At 41.7% G+C, this 14,620-nt stretch overlaps 1 long non-coding RNA gene across 1 annotated transcript in view; it reads right to left on the bottom strand.

Moving 5' to 3' along the window:
* LOC117802627 overlaps window positions 1-11,159 on the bottom strand; it is an 82,447-nt gene extending 71,288 nt beyond the window's left edge. Inside the window, exon 1 of the long non-coding RNA XR_004625996.1 lies at window positions 11,112-11,159. This is a non-coding gene — a long non-coding RNA (uncharacterized LOC117802627). The remainder of the gene's footprint in view (window positions 1-11,111) is intronic.
* Window positions 11,160-14,620: the final 3,461 nt, after the last annotated feature.

Genomic DNA, 14,620 nt, shown 5'->3' with positions numbered 1-14,620 from the left:
TGCTATCAGGAAAAAACTGTCAACCTAGAATTTCAGTAAATATGCCCTTCAAAAGTAAAAGTTAAAAAAAAAAAAATGAAAGACTTACAGAAAAAAAATACGAGAGGATTCATCACCAGCAGACATCACTACCGAAAATACTAAGAGTACTCCAGAGGCAGAAGCACGACCTCTAGTGGAAGGTTAAAAATGTAGAGGAGAATGAAGATCAACAAAAATGGGAATAAATCTGTAAGAGCGTTGAGTATAAAACCAGACCCTAAAGTCCCAAGAGGCTTAAAGTATATTTAAATTTAAACACGCATGTAAGTCAGAGAGGGTAAATGAAAATTGAAGTGAGCTAGGGTCCTTGCACTATTTTGGACAAGGAAGGGTGCCAATTAATATTAGATTTTTATAAATTAAAGATGCAAGTTGCATCATCCCTCTGTTCCTAATTAACCTAGTTTTTATGATAAATGGATTGTGAATTCTATCAAAGGATTTTTCAGCATCTTTTGAGACCTTATCTGTGGGGGATACATTTCAAGACCCCCTGTGGAGTCTTAAAACCATGGATAGTTCTGAACCCTATATAGTCTATGTTTTATCCTATACACACATACCTAAGATAAAGCTTAATTTATAAATTGGGCACAATAAGAGATTAACAATAATAATAATAAAATAGAACAATTATAACAATATACTGTAATAAAGGTTATGTGAATGTGGTCTCTCTCTCTAAATATCTTATTGTACTTATCCTTCTTGTGGTGTTGTGAGATGATAAAATGCCCATGTGATGAGATGGCGGGAGGGTAATGTCGCAGACAGTGTGACCTCTCTGAAGATACCTCATAGGAGAAGCATTTGCTTCCAGACTGTGGTTGACCACATGTAAATGAAAGCATGGAAAAGGAAACCGTGAATAAGGGGGCACTATTGTTATCATCTTGTTTTTAACCCCCTGAACTATTCTTGTAGAGTGAATGACGCAGATTCTTTGGTATTTCAGGGTTGTTTTGCATGGTTAATATTTGTAAATGCTCTCTGTGTGCTTGAGAAAAATATGCATTCTGTGATTAATTGGTGAATGTTTCTACATACAACTGTATTAAATCAAACTTGTTAACTGTGTTGTTTTAAAAATAATTTACAAACTCAACTGCGTTGGTATACATCAGCAATAAACAGAATCTAAAATTTTTAAATGATACCAACCACTTACAATAGCATTTTAAAAAAATCAGGTAGCTACCAAAATGTGGTAAGAGCTGTGTTAAAAATTATTAAACTTTATTGAAAGATAGTAAATAAGATTTAAATAAATAGGGGCGCCTGGTTGGCACAGCGGTTAAGCATCTGCCTTCGGCTCAGGGCGTGATCCCGGCATTGCGGGATCGAGCCCCACATCAGGCTCCTCTGCTGTGGGCCTGCTTCTTCCTCTCCCACTCCCCCTGCTTGTGTTCCCTCTCTCACTGTCTGTCTCTATCTCTGTCGAATAAATAAATAAAATCTTTGAAAAAAAAAGATTTAAATAAATAAAGAGAGATACTTTGCTCAAAGTTTGGAAGACTCTCAGTTCTCCACACGATGTGTGTGTGTAGTAGGCAAATCAACAAATGACTCTAAGGTGTAAACAAAAGTACAAATTACCAAGAATATCTAAGACACAGTTGAAGATGAATCAAATGCCAAGACTTATTATGGAATTATGAGGATGTAACAATATGGCACTGATACAGAAAAAGACAGACTAATGAAACAGTACAAAAACCTAGAAATAGATCCATTCATCTGTGAATACTTTATGACAGAGGCGATGCTGTAGTCAATAGGGAAAGGAAAGATTTTTCAATAAACCTAGCTGGATCAATGGTTATCCGTATGGGANTAACCATTCCCATTCCTTATGGGAAAAAAAAAAGAAATTAAACACCTAGTTCATACCATATACAAAACTGAATTCCAGGTAAATTAAAATACTGACTGTAAAAGTGAAAACCACAAAACTTTAGTAGAAAAATTTCCTTATGACCCCAGGGTAGGAATAGATTTATCAAAAGAAAGAAAAGCAAAAAAACTTAAAGTGAAACAAATGCAACTAAATTAAAATAAATAAATTCTGTTAATCAAAATATAGTATTGAGAAAGAGAAAACAATAAGCCACAAATGGAAAAAGATATTTGCAGTATATATACCAATAAAGGATTTGTACATTCAGTGTATAAAATACACTTACAAAAAAATAAGAAAAAGTAAAAACCTTAATGGAAAAATGAGCAAAAGATGCACCAGACACTTCACAAAGGATGAAATCTCAACAGTCCATGAACATGTGGAAAGATGCCCAACCTCACTAGTGACAAAAGAAACAAAATTTTATTTTATTTTTTAAAGATGTATGGTGACTAACATGACATAATTTTAAAAAAAGGTTGTATTTATTTATTTGAGAAAGAGAGAGAGCATGAGCAGGAGAAGGGACAGAGGAAGAGGGAGAAGCAGGCTCCCTGCTCAGCAGGGCTCGATCCCAGGACTCTGGGATCATGACCTGAGCCAAAGGCAGATGCTTCACAAACTGAGCCACCCAGGTCCCCCAAGAAACAAAATTTTAAATCAGAAGGATATACAAATATCCATTCAACATACTGACAACATTTTAAAGTCTGGTGAGAGTATGACACAAAGGGAACTCTCATATATTGTCAGTAGACATAAAAATTGTTTAGCCATCTTTGACAACTGGGTTTTTTTTCTTTGTAAAGCTGAACACATGCATAGCTCATGACCCAGCGTTTCCACTCCTAGATCTATACCCTGGAGAAAGTCTTGCACACGTGCACCGAAAGACATGTGCAAGAACATTCTTAGCAGCTGGTATACTATGCAAACATCCACCAGCTTGGGAATGGCTGAATAAATTACAGTACACATCAATAATCTTTTATCCAAAATGCTCACAGTGGGATTTTTTTTTTTAGTTTTAGAAAGACAAAGAATAAACACACACATATGTAAGTATGTATACATTTATATACATATACATATATATGATGTAACACCCCAAATTCAAGCATGTAACATTTTCTGAAGTAAAAGCATGAGTTTTTACAATAAATTGGATCAATAAATAATTGGATCAATAAATACTGTGAACATCAGTTCGAGTTTTTTTACTTTCAGAATTTCAAAGAAAAGATGACACACCTTCACATAATCAAACACGGCAGAGCAAAGAAAATGAATAAACTATAAACTACAGCTACATCCTCAGCATGGATGATTCAGGAACATAACGATAAGTGAAGGAAACAAAAATAGCAAAATTAGCAATATATTAATCAGGAATACATGCAATTGTGGCAACATTATGAAGTAAAGAAAGCAAGGACATTATTATTATCTCTGGAGGGAAGAAGGGGATGTGATCAGAGAGTATTGGTTACCCCTTCAACTTTAAATTGTGTATACATATTTTAATTCTTTTTTTTTTAAGATTTTATTTATTTATTCGACAGAGATAGAGACAGCCAGCAAGAGAGGGAACACAAGCAGGGGGAGTGGGAGAGGAAGAAGCAGGCTCAGTGCGGAAGAGCCTGATGTGGGGCTCGATCCCATAACGCCAGGATCACGCCCTGAGCCGAAGGCAGACGCTTAACCGCTGTGCCACCCAGGCGCCCCTACATATTTTAATTCTATGTTCATATACAAATATACTTCTGCATATATGATACATTTCACAATAAAAAGTAAAGATAAAAAAGCTATTGATTTTTATATATTGATTTTATAACTACCCACCTTATTCTTTTATTGTTTTTAATATTTTTCCATCAATTCTCTTGGTTTGTATATGAAAGTATCAACTGTATATAATGATAATTTTGTTTTCTCTTCCCTAATATTGAATTTCTTTCTTTTTTCTTATCATCGCATTGGCTGTTGCCTCTAGATCAATGCTAAAATAACAGGATTATCTTTTTTTCTCACGCCTTTCATGGATCACCTTCCGCAGTGTTTTACCCCTAAATGTATAAAGAACTTTTGCCTGGTTGGAACCGTCTCAGGATGCAACAGGCCACTTGGAGAGACAAGCAGTGAGCCTCTGTGGACTTGTGCTTTACTTGTTTCTTGTTTGTCACTGCGCATGATGTGGGGACCCTGACATCACCCCATGGCCCTCCATGGGGCCGAATGGAAGGAGCGCTGCCTGAGTGCAGGAGGCTGGACAGACGGTCACTGATGAGCTCACACAGAGGCCAGGCTGAGCGGCCTCCTCCACAGAGCCCAGGAGGGCTCAGGTCAGACTCATCTTCAGTTACAGAATTGGCTGGCTCACGAACAGGCTGGAGGGAGTCCTCCGTCTCAAACCAGACACCTGCATGCCTGTGACAGATCTGTCCCCACAGGCCATTCTCTGAGCAGAGCACAGCTGAATCCAGAACAAACACCTCTCTCAAAGGGCCTGTGTTTCATTTAATAGAGTTCAAATTGAGTGTCCAGAAACCTGGATGCTTTTTTATTTCTTCAATGCCTTCTGCAGCAGCTAAGGGATTCCCTGGGCCCCCATCCCGCCCCCATCTCAGGACCTCCTCACCTGAGAAGTCTGCCGTTACTGCAGCTTCCCAATCGTTCTAAAGCAGTGCCTAAGAGATGAGTTCTTGAAGGGCTGGCTGAAAATCTGGGGACCCACGCAGATAATACATCTGCAGGCTTCCGGGCAGGAGCTGTGTTATAATTGCTTCTAGAGACTGGGTGGGCAACTAATTAAAACTTTTTAAAAACACAGATTCAGAAGTCCCACCCCAGGCTAATGGAATTAGAATCTCAGATGATAGGGCCCAGGAATGTGAGTTTTTAAACAAGTACTGTAAGTTAGCTAATACTACATAACAAGCCACCCCAAAACCCATGGCTTAAAGCAGTAAGCATTTATTATTTCTCGTGAATCTATACGTCATCTGAGCAATTCTCCTGATCTCAGCTGTCATTCATGCATCTATGGACAACTGCAGTTTGGGTAAGTAGCTCTACTGATCCAGGCTGGGCACTTTCACTTTTGGGGGAATCAGCTAGCTGAAGGCTAGTCTATGAGGAGGTTGGCTGGGATTGCTGGGCCCCCATCCACATGGTCTCTCCTCTTAACAGGAGGCCAGCCTGGGCTTGTTCACAGGGGTTCTGAGAGACAGCTGAAACAAGCAAGACTTCTTGAGGCCTAAGCCTGAACAGGCACATTGTCACTTTCACCTCGTTCCACTGGCCAAAGCAAGTCATAAGGCCAGTCCAGACTCGTAAGGGAAAGGAAACAGGACCTACTTCTTCATGTGAGAAGCTGGAAAGTCCTACAGCAAGAAGCATGGGGGTTGGGAGGAATGAAAATTGAGAACATTTTTACAATCAATCTGCGGCATATGTCCCCTGGTGAGCCTAATGCAGGCAGCCTGGCATCAATCTACAGACCATCTGTGTGTTCTTTGGATAAATGGTGTCCTCTCAAGATGCCTACAGAGAAAGCCATTCAAGGCCTCCCATTGTGTCATTCATCCATGGGGCTTAATTAATTCTCACATCCCAGAGTCTGCACCTTGTTACTAGGACCAAAACCTCAATCTTGTCAGCACTGCAAAGGTAATCTTGGGCCCGGCTAACCCCACCCAACTCACAAAAGCCTCGGTTCTTACTAACCAAGAGCCAAACGATTCATTTACATAGAACCAGCTGCCCCGACATTAGGTCAGCATTCTTTTCCTATAAGCAGAGACATGGAAAGACAAATCAGAACCAGAAGTTTGCTCTATGTATCAGGTAGGATGTTCTCAGTTGCCACTGATAGAAAAATCAGCTCAAGTGTCTGAAGCAAAAAGAGCAAGTTCACACATTTGTGTAAGTCTGGTTGTAGGCCCATCTTGATCCAGGAGCTTAAATAATGCCTTTAGGCTATTCCTCTCCATCTTTCTGCTGCATAGGCTCCATTCTCAGGCTGCATTAGAATACTCAGCAAAGCCAGACTGACATCCTCACAGGCTCAAGACCAATTGAAAAAGAGAATGGGTTTTGTCTCTCAATATTCCAGCAAAATCTTGTTTCTTCTTACTCACTCTGAGTGGGTCACATGGCCATCTCTAAGCCAATCACTGTGGGAGGAGAATGTGATATTACCTCTCCTGATGAGGATGGACTGACAAATAAATAAGGTAAATAAGAATTGTAGTATGTCAGATGGTGATTAGTGTCACAGGAAAAAATAGAGCAGAGAAGGAGAATAGGAAATGTCAGAGTAGCGGCTCAATTTTAAACAAGTGGACCAAAGAAGACATCACTGAGAAATGTAGATCAAACATGGGCCTGGGCAAGGTGTGCAGATGCCTACAGAAGGGCACTCCAGACAGAAGCAAGAGCCAGCATGAAGTCTCTGAGGCAGGCATGGGATGGTCTCATTGGCTCTTTGCTCCCATACATTCAGAGACACCCTTTCAGCCCTGCACAAAGGACTGTGGATCAATCATCTGGTTTCACCTCCTCTTCATACAGATGAAGCCAGAGACACTTTAATCCTTAATTTTTCTCATTTTTGTCTGTCATGACATTGACATTTTTGAGGCTCATGGGCCAATTATTTTGCTGAATGTCCCTCTAATTAAGGTTGGTCTGATATTCCTCAATATCAGGTCCAAGTTACACATACAGGCAGAGATACCACAGAAGTGATGGTGTGTTCTGCTCAGTGTGTCATATCCAGAGGCCCATGATGTCAATTTGTCCCATTCCAAGAGGTTAACTCGGATCATCTCATTAAGGTGCTGTGTGTCAGGCTTCTCCACTGTAATGTTTCTATTTTTCCAGTTATCACCCTAAGTATCTTATGGAGAAATACTTAAAAGATTATGTTAATATCCTGTCTATCAAACTTTACCCCCTTGTTTTGACAGCTTTAAAAAAAAAAAAAACTCAGGTAATTCAAATGTGCAGCCAGGGCCAAGAACATTCCCAGGAGCTTCCCTGGTCCTGGGTCCTTTTAAACTAGGAGAAAGAGATACTGCACAGTCTTCTCCCAGGACTCGCTTCTCAGTATGGGCCACAGAGGAAAACAGGCTATTACAGCACTGCCCACTGTGGCTAAGCATGAGGTGAGGGAGCACTGGGGGAGGAGCATCTGACCCAGCCAGGGAGGTCAGGGTCAACGTTAAGCAGAGTCTACAGCAGCTCTGGCCCATTGGCTCTTAGCCTGGGACGTCTCCTCATCCAAGTCTGACTTACTGCAGAAGAGGCCCTCTGTTCTCTGCTCAGGCCCCACAGCACCCCAAGACCTCAGGCCCCTCTGGCTGCCGCAGATGAAGCTGGACTGTGCAGCCAGGAAGTGAGTTCTACATAGGGTGACGAACTGTCTCGGTTTACCTGGGACTGATGAGAATGCCCTGGACATAGAACTTTCAGAGCTAAAATCGGGAAAGTCCCAGGCACACCAGGATGAGACGATCACCCTCACAAGCCACTGCAGCTTAGACGTACCTGGTACTCAGTAACCAAGAACTACACCCTGAAGTGATCTAGAAAGCCAGGTTGGAAATAATAGACTCAGACTGATCTTTAAGAAATGAATAGGCCCTGGGCACCTGTGTGGCTCAGTCATTAAGCGTCTGCCTTCAGCTCAGGGTGTGATCCCAGGGTCCTGGGATCGAGCCCCGCATCGGGCTCCCTGCTCAGCAGGAAGCCTGCTTCTCCCTCTCCTGCTCCCCCTGCTTGTGTTCCCTTTCTCGCTGCCTCCCTCTCTCTCTGTCAAATAAATAAATAAAATCTTAAAAAAAACAAATGAATAGGCCCAGAGGGTACAGAGCAAGATGGAGGGGAGGTGCAGAGGTTCTGTGTTTGATACAACTGAGGCACAGAGTTCAAGTGGGACTGAAAGAAGTCCATAAACCAAAATCGGCTGATGACTAGTGTGAATGAGAAAATGGAAATAAAGTGCCTTCCCTCCTTCAAGTTCCCATAAGTTTCTCTCCTTAAGAGCTCTGACAGCTGTCAGAGGATTTAGGCACTAAAACGATTATGATATCCACCCCTCTATCCCCCCTATGCACACATAAACACACAAATATAATTCCAAAAAACAAAATGTAAAGAATTCCAAAACAATTCACATCTTCCCTTTCTCACTTTGTTGATGACCCCATCTGCTGCTATTCTAACGGTGTACCTGATCTGCCTATTGGGTCATCCAGGCCTGCTCCTCCCGCTGCAATGCCCTGATGACCTCTTTGTCTCCTGCGCAGCACTGGAAGCTCCCCAAGGGCAGGTATTCTGCCTAAAGCATCTCCATACTCCCAGCCAGGGCTGAGCACAAGTGCCAAATATATGGCATGCTTGAAGTAGGCAATCTGAAGAGAATTTAATACACGGCTATTAACAAAGATGTGGGCAAGGTTTAGGATGATGACTCTCTACCTTGCTACACATTAAATGTTCTGGAGGGTCTTGGAAATCACAGCTGCCTGGGTCGCATCCCCAGAGAATATGATGCGATTAGTCTAGAGTTGCACTGTCCAGTAAGGTAACCACATGTGGCTACTGAGCATTTACAATGTGGCTGGTCCAAATCGAAATGTTTTAAGTGCAAGACACGCAGCACATTTTGAAGGCTTAGTACCAAAAACAAGAATGCAAAATATCTTATTCATCATATTTCAGAATGAATTCTTATTGAAATGGTAACATTTTAATACTGGGGTAGATAAAGTATATTGTAGAAATTAATTTTGTCTGATTGTTTAACTTTTAATATAATGAGGCTACTAGAAAATTTAAGATTACATATGTGGCTCAAATTATATTTCTGATTGACAGCACTGGTCCAGAGCACAGCCTGGCATCAGACTGGAATTTTTTAACAACTCTCCAGATGATTCTAATGTGCAACCCAAATTGAGAAGCGCTGGTTTGGAGAAATCATAAGACATAATGCAGTAGTCTGTGACTAGCAACAGCAGGTGATTATAGGAACATAGTAGTGACAGTAGCTCTATAAAGAGAACTGCCTGGCAGGGGCAGTGGTCTCTTGTAAAAGGATGATGTAAACTCAAGTTCAGTAGTGAGAAAGCAGGGGTAATAAATGCTCAGATCCCTCTCTCCTCCTGCCTTCGATCCCTAACTGGTGATCCACCTTGCAGAACCCAAAAGACAGCCAAATGACAAGGGAGCTTAGTTGATACAGCCCATGCCAGTCAGCCTCCCTGGGCCCAGAGCAAGGGTAAAAAGGATGGAGAGTGAATTTAAAGGGGCAAATGGAAGATATCCAGCTCAGGGACTTAATGAATGTTTTGGGAATAAATGAAGATAAACCCTTAGCGTAGTAGCATTGATCACAGGTAGGCTGTACACTTTCCATCTCTCCAATCCAAAGCCTAGATTAATATCCAGTGAGAAATGCAATCAGCAGAATTTGGGTTGTCCAGAATAATTTCTAAAGCTAGGAAACTCCTAGGCATCCTCTTTACTCACAAACAGTAATTTTAGAGTCCTTGGGTACTTCAGTTCCTGTAGAAAAAAAATGTTGAATAATAATACTAATAACCAATAAGTTTCTGTTCATTGAGTGCTTACCGTATGCCAGGCAAAGTGCTTGCATGTAAAGTGCTTCACGTAAATCATAACACAGTGTGGCTCTATGCTTTTTTTCAATTTCACAGTAGAAAATATATATTATGTATCAGGATATAAAAATGGAACTATTTTTCTCTCAACTCCTCCTAAGGTCCCAAAGATGAAAAAGAAAAACATTTAATGCCAGCTATTCCCACACTCCAAAGGATGGCATCAAGTGCTTTTGCAGGATGTACTAAGGTATCATTAAGTGGGGTCTGCCAGCATTCTGGCAGAAGGGACAGTGGCTACCTGAGGCATGACCTCCTTGTGATCACAGGAGTACAGGAGACCAAGCCAAACCACTCAGGCACTCATCAAGCTCTGTTTGTGTCATAAGTACTATCTTTCCATTGGCCAAGTCCAAAATCAATGGGGTAGCAAAGTACCCCCTACCAATTCAAATGCACAGAAAAGCACATGACACGGTGGGGGGGAGTAAAGAATTGTGATCAATAACCAATCCAAACAATCACAATAACAATCCAATAATTCAAAGAGAGAAGCACCAGTTGACATTCCCTCTGCCACGCCAGGCTTCCCAGCCCAAAGCAGCCTGGGAATGCTCACAGAGGAGAAACGCTTTAAACTTGGTAAGGGAGTGGAGTCCTACAGTTACAACATTAGACAGGACATTTTACTGAAATGAGAACTTTCTTGAAACTGGAACTGGTCAGAAGACATTTTGTTACCTAAGAGTGACCTAAAAAAGATTACGAATTTACCTGAAATTCCACCTAAGACCAGGGGAGAACACATCTGCATGTCATGTTCAGATGCCCTGTAGGTGGAAGGATGAGTTTGCTTCTAGAACCCCCACTGAGTCCAGATCATGCAGCAAACCACCCTAATATGCTATTTTCCAACTTGCAACTCCACTGTTTATTTGACATTACTCAAATAGAAAAACCAACACCTTTGCCTTTAGAATGTTTATTTTGTTTAATATGTTGCAAACAGTTTGAGAAACAGTATTTCTAAGAGAAGCATTTAAAGATTGCCTTTACCCACCTTCAAAATATTTACAGAAAAGATGAAAATCAGAATGTTTTCAACTGTACCCAAAAGAAATCTGTTGTGCTCTAGTTAAGATTCACAGAAGGGGAAAGAAAAAGTCTGTCACAATTAGATACAAGGCAAAAAACACACTGTGACGAAGCCAGCAAGCATGAGTTCATTCCTCATGGACTTGGAGAAACACCCCCTCCTCAGGAAAGCTTTCTGGAGCTAAAAGGAACTGAGGGCATGATTAAAGGCATTAAATGGACTAAAGTCCTCTTCTGAGACGTGTCTGATAAGACATAGATGGTGAGATCAAGTTTACTGGGCCATTTCTCTGTACAGACCTGTGTACATAAAACCACCTTCCTCACACCCCTTCCCACCTTGCCAGAACAACTGTCCTAAGGCAGAGGACACACCAAGGAGTCCACTTTGCATTGTATCACAAGTAGCATCATGCGAAAATGCTAGGAGTCAAGGTACTTACCTCAGTAAGTTCTGGAAGTCACGCCAAGCCCATTCCCCAGCAGATTCCACCTCCCTCTAAAGGTCCTACAGTCTTGAGTCATTAAAATCGACTCACTCTTCCCTTTCCATCCAAAACCGCTGATAAAGACAGCTCATTTGGTAAAGAATGTGTGTCTTTCCATGTGATCTTGCTCCCTGAAAAATGATAAACTGATGCCAACCAAGCTGGTACTTTCTTCTATCTGGAAATGACAACTCACATCCCCCAACTTGCTCATGTGAGATGCAGTTCTGCCATGTCTCAAGTTCTCTCATCAACAAATGGAGCTTCCCAAGGACACACACTTTATCTTGTTCATTTCTGTGTCTTCAGTCCCTGGCACAGCGTCTGGCACCGTATGCATACAATGTTTGAGATTATATGCATACATAAAGGGGCCTGGGGTCACAGGAGATTCCTGCATGTGTAGTTAGGGGATAACTGAGAAGGATGAAGGCAATGACTGACCACAGGCATGATGTGATTTCTGCATGTGCTTTCTCCCCCTTTCCCCTGTGCCTAAGAGCTGAGAATAACCAGTAAGAAGAGTAAAGAGGTCTATGGGAGGACAGCTTCGAGCTGCTGTGGTCCCTGTGTCTCCATTAACAGTCAGGGCTGGCTTCTTGGGCTTGTGGCCAGTGCAGTTGGCAAAGCCCTGTGCTCAAAGAGCCCCACACTTGGTTTCATGCTCTATGTTGCCTTCTTGAAATTCATAATAATTTTTGAATAAGGAGTCCTGCCCTGCACTTTCATTCTGGGAGTCTTATAAATTATATAGCTGGTCTGTTTATATTATAATATGGGGAAGTGGAGAACAAGGAGTAATAAATGCTAAGGTTCCTCCCAACAAGGGCATTCCAAAGCTCAGGAAAGCGTTCTTGAGATAAAAGGAACTGAGGCCATGGTTTCCTAAGAACAAATACAGGCATCCTCCAGGGGACCTCCTCAGCTAGGCATCACCTTCTCCCTCAGGCATTGAACCCTGGAGTCATTTTCAGCATCTGACTCCTAAACCCATAGGTTCAAATGGAGAACTAAGAAGTCGGTCTACCTCACTTTCAACTTTGCTGCTAATACTTATTACAATTAGTTTCCCTTCTAGATAAGAATATTCTCAGGGCACTTGGGTGGCTCAGTCAGTTAAGCGTCTGCCTTCGGCTCAGGTCATGATCCCAGAGTCCTATGACCGAGCCCTGTGTCAGGCTCCCTGCTCCATGGGTAGCCTGCTTCTTCCTCTCCTTCTGCCTGCCCCTCAAGATGCCTGCTGCTCCCTCTGCTTGTGCTCTCTCTCTCTCTATCTCTCTCTGTCAGATGGGTAAATAAGATCTTTAAAAAAAAAAAAAGAAAAAGAATATTCTATTGGAGTTTTAAAGGTCAAAATATTTCCCCCAAAATACATGTGTAATTTGTACCCAAAAACTTTCAATTTTTTGTTAAACATTGCCAACAACCCCACTTTTCCTATGTCTACTTTGATTTTGTTTTTCTTATAACTGTCATAAACAATTCTAAAATAAAATTTGCTCATCCTCAGTAATTCCTTGTTCTTTAACTGTTGCTTCAGAGAATCATATTTCCAGGGCAATTTCTTATGTGGTCACACTTACTATGATATAATCAATCAAATGAAGACGAGAGAAAAATTTATTAACTCAGCAGAGAAAAGCCTCCTGCCAGGTGCTTAGCTGAGTTATTAATATTGGAAATGAGTGCTGAATTGATGATGAGTAGAAAAACTTCTAAGTAGACACTGGTTTTAAAATTTGATTTCCCCATCCCTAATGAAAGAGCTGCTCATACTGTATTTCACAGTATAAAAATGTGGTGGAGCAGTACTTCTAGCCTCATATCTGGCCTAATGAAAGCTTGATATGTCTTTATTAACTCTGGAGTGTCTGAGCTCAGCTGCTGTAATATATCAATCTGAAATCAGAAACTATGTATTTAATATTTGTTCAAAAATCATTGTTGTCTTTACTTATGCTTTCATTCAGCTTAATGTCCATTATAAATGACTGCTATCCACAACAGGCAATACCACACATTTGTTTCAGTGAGGTTTTTCTCCACTGCTCTTCAGCTGGTGTCGGGAAGGGTTGTAGCCATAGGCAGGAGGCCAAGGGTCTTTGTTCAGCCATCTCCCCATTGCCACGTCTGATCTGGCAGGAGATTCTCTTTCCTTCCTGATCTTTGTCTTAGTGCACCCAAGGTCTGAGGGCAGGCAGAGCAAAGTGGGTCAAGGCCAATGAGGCCACCTGCTTGGAGGAGCACGGCACTCTGAGAGAAGGCTCTGGGAAAGGAGGAGGGATGCCCTCTTTCAAGCTCACTGCCCTGACAGCAGTCCAGGCCTAAGGGAGGAACTGGATAGAGTTGAGAGACCACATGACCTCTCCCTTAGGTATTTTCAAGCTGGAGTCTCAGATCCACTCAGATTCCAAGTCTCAAAGCCCACTTGTACCCGCAGAGGTTGTGGGGGGGTTAGGGTCAGCACCCCAAGGAAAAACATTTGGGGAAAGATTATCCATCCTTATTAACATGCAGGCATCACTCCTGCCTCATACGCTCGTTACATAACCCATGTATATGGGTCTCACTGTCCCAGTTTTCCTAACATAGTTGGAATTCATCGGAATATTTTGTTATCCGTAAAATAGCTGAAGGCTTTCTGTAAGTTTCCTCTTAGTCTTAAAATACTGTGCTTCAGTGATTCAAGCAGAGATGAAGAGGTTTTTCTGTCATTTTTCCCTGTCGGGGAAGAGAGGGGAGGCTGGGGCCCAGGCAGCTGGGAAAGACTGCAGTGGCCACCATAGTGAGGCAAGAACAGGGAGGAGCTCCACACTTAGCGTGTGCTTTACCCACTTACTCTGTGTGCATCTGAACCAAACCGCAGCAGACGTTCTTCTGGAGCAGGGCTTCCAAAGATCTGTTTTCTAACTCTGACAGCTCTCCAAAAGTTTATTTCGACATACCAGAGTTCCTTCTGCTTTCTTTCAGCAAGAGCACTGAAACAACATCTGTTTTATGAACAAAGTGAACTACCAACAATAATAATTAAGGATTTGTTTTCCACAGAATTTTTTAAGGTTTATGTCCTTTTTGTCCTTTATCTATGAATCCATGAAGCTATGAGTTCTAGAACCCTTTTGTTTTGCACTTGCTCTCTCCCTTTCTTTCTCTATATGGCTCCCTTCTCTCCAATACCTTATCATTCTGAGGAAAGTGAGAAAGACAGAGAGTTGTCTAAAACAGAGGTAGCCAGAATTTGTTCTTTCTGTAGCAGCTGAGGTGAAGTTTACCGAAAAGAATCTGAGAGAAAAATTTGATCAGCACCCTCATTTTAAGAAACCTAGGTTCAGAGAGTTTATTCTTCCTTACGTACTGTTCCCATCCTTCCCTGTTCATCAGCCTTCCACATCCACATTTTCTACAAATGCAATAAAGTACAAATTCAAGTCACGCATTTGGGGTTCTCTGTGATTCAGCCCTGA

The sequence above is a fragment of the Ailuropoda melanoleuca genome, chromosome 6, assembly GCF_002007445.2.
Source record: "Ailuropoda melanoleuca isolate Jingjing chromosome 6, ASM200744v2, whole genome shotgun sequence".
Taxonomy (NCBI): domain Eukaryota; kingdom Metazoa; phylum Chordata; class Mammalia; order Carnivora; family Ursidae; genus Ailuropoda; species Ailuropoda melanoleuca.
This window is presented reverse-complemented; position numbering and strand designations above follow the sequence as displayed.